Source organism: Schistocerca gregaria, unplaced genomic scaffold (genome assembly GCF_023897955.1).
Source record: "Schistocerca gregaria isolate iqSchGreg1 unplaced genomic scaffold, iqSchGreg1.2 ptg000626l, whole genome shotgun sequence".
Classification (NCBI taxonomy): domain Eukaryota; kingdom Metazoa; phylum Arthropoda; class Insecta; order Orthoptera; family Acrididae; genus Schistocerca; species Schistocerca gregaria.
In genome coordinates, this window is record NW_026062013.1 from 220,001 (window position 1) to 222,500 (window position 2,500).

A 2,500-nucleotide genomic window follows, 5' to 3' on the forward strand; every position below is an offset into this window, starting at 1 on the left:
ACTGGGCGCCCCCCACCAGCCGGCTGTAGTGCGTGCGCTCACGCAGCGCGCGGCCAGCACGCCGGGCGGCCCCCCCTCACCGGCCGGGGACTGTCCCGCCAAGCCACAGCCTCGTATCGCTTCATACCCACATGGCCAACTCAGGTTCGGGGGCATGGCGGGTACCGCCGAAACAACCGGTTCACAGATGTACCGATCGTCGCTATCACCGATGCACCTGCAGCGCGAACAACCGCTCAACAACTGATTTCCAGTTCATTTGCGGATCTTTGGCAGCAAACGTATACGTCAATCTACATTTGCGAAATCTACGATTCTGGCATGCCTGCATGTTATGTGTCACGACACGCTACATCAGCCCACATACACACTGCGGCATGTACACGAGAGAACACGTGGAAGATGGTCCGCGCACGTGTGCAATGTCCCTTGCGCGGTCGACTGTCAACCGGCCTCTGTAGCATGTCGCAGATGTGGAACGCGGTCCACCGTGCTATCATGTTGTGTGGGGCAATACGATTAAATAGGAAAACCCTCGTCGCTACATCAACAGACGGCTCACGCTGATTCCCGGCAGAGGGAGGAGGGGGGGGGGGGGCCAACATGCAATACTTTCGTCCGTACCTACTTACCACATGTCTGTACGGCGTACAACAGTGCAATCTCGCTGTAATGGGGAGACGAGACAAGTAGCATCGTGCACAACATATGGCCCTTATGATTCGCCATTGTAGGGCGCAGCCGGTGTACGGTCAAGCATGTGCCACATTATGTCACTCAGTACGTAACGACGGATGATCAGTGTGGGTTACGCGTACATCAGCGGACAGTCCACACAGGCCGTACCACAACGTACACTGACTGCATCGACAACCGAATGCAACTGAACAGCTGCAAGGCTCATTTCACAAACAAACGCCTGACCGACCAGCTTGGAAGGGCAGGAGGGGAGGGCGATATTCGTTCTGTAGCGGTACACCCTTCCAGTGGTTAGCGGGACTGTGTAGAAAGTACGCAACACTCGAAAGACCTTTATGTGAGGGTACGCACCATGGCATCAAGAAATACACATGACACCAGAGGATCCAAGCAGTGAACTATGTTCAGAGGGTTGCTGTTAGGCAAAGCTACATTCCTGTGACGTTACATGTGACAGTTAAGGTGCAGTGTAAGTTAGGTTAAGGTGCAGTGTAAGTTAGGTTAAGGTGCAGTGTAAGTTAGGTTAAGGTGCAGTGTAAGTTAGGTTAAGGTGCAGTGTAAGTTAGGTTAAGGTGCAGTGTAAGTTAGGTTAAGGTGCAGTGTAAGTTAGGTTAAGGTGCAGTGTAAGTTAGGTTAAGGTGCAGTGTAAGTTAGGTTAAGGTGCAGTGTAAGTTAGGTTAAGGTGCAGTGTAAGTTAGGTTAAGGTGCAGTGTAAGTTAGGTTAAGGTGCAGTGTAAGTTAGGTTAAGGTGCAGTGTAACTTAGGTTAAGGTGCAGTGTAACTTAGGTTAAGGTGCAGTGTAACTTAGGTTAAGGTGCAGTGTAACTTAGGTTAAGGTGCAGTGTAACTTAGGTTAAGGTGCAGTGTAAGTTAGGTTAAGGTGCAGTGTAACTTAGGTTAAGGTGCAGTGTAACTTAGGTTAAGGTGCAGTGTAAGTTAGGTTAAGGTGCAGTGTAACTTAGGTTAAGGTGCAGTGTAAGTTAGGTTAAGGTGCAGCGTAACTTAGGTTAAGGTGCAGCGTAACTTAGGTTAAGGTGCAGCGTAACTTAGGTTAAGGTGCAGCGTAACTTAGGTTAAGGTGCAGCGTAACTTAGGTTAAGGTGCAGCGTAACTTAGGTTAAGGTGCAGCGTAACTTAGGTTAAGGTGCAGCGTGGGTTAGGTTAGGGGCCAACGTGGGTTAGGTTAGGGGCCAACGTGGGTTAGGTTAGGGGCCAACGTGGGTTAGGTTAGGGGCCAACGTGGGTTAGGTTAGGGGCCAACGTGGGTTAGGTTAGGGGCCAACGTGTGTTAGGTTAGGGGCCAACGTGGGTTAGGTTAGGGGCCAACGTGGGTTAGGTTAGGGGCCAACGTGGGTTAGGTTAGGGGCCAACGTGGGTTAGGTTAGGGGCCAACGTGGGTTAGGTTAGGGGCCAACGTGGGTTAGGTTAGGGGCCAACGTGGGTTAGGTTAAGGGCCAACGTGGGTTAGGTTAAGGGCCAACGTGGGTTAGGTTAAGGGCCAACGTGGGTTAGGTTAAGGGCCAACGTGGGTTAGGTTAAGGGCCAACGTGGGTTAGGTTAAGGGCCAACGTGGGTTAGGTTAAGGGCCAACGTGGGTTAGGTTAAGGGCCAACGTGGGTTAGGTTAAGGGCCAACGTGGGTTAGGTTAAGGGCCAACGTGGGTTAGGTTAAGGGCCAACGTGGGTTAGGTTAAGGGCCAACGTGGGTTAGGTTAAGGGCCAACGTGGGTTAGGTTAAGGGCCAACGTGGGTTAGGTTGCCAGAGATGTGTCAAATCAGGATGTACGTTTGGCTGGTGTCAG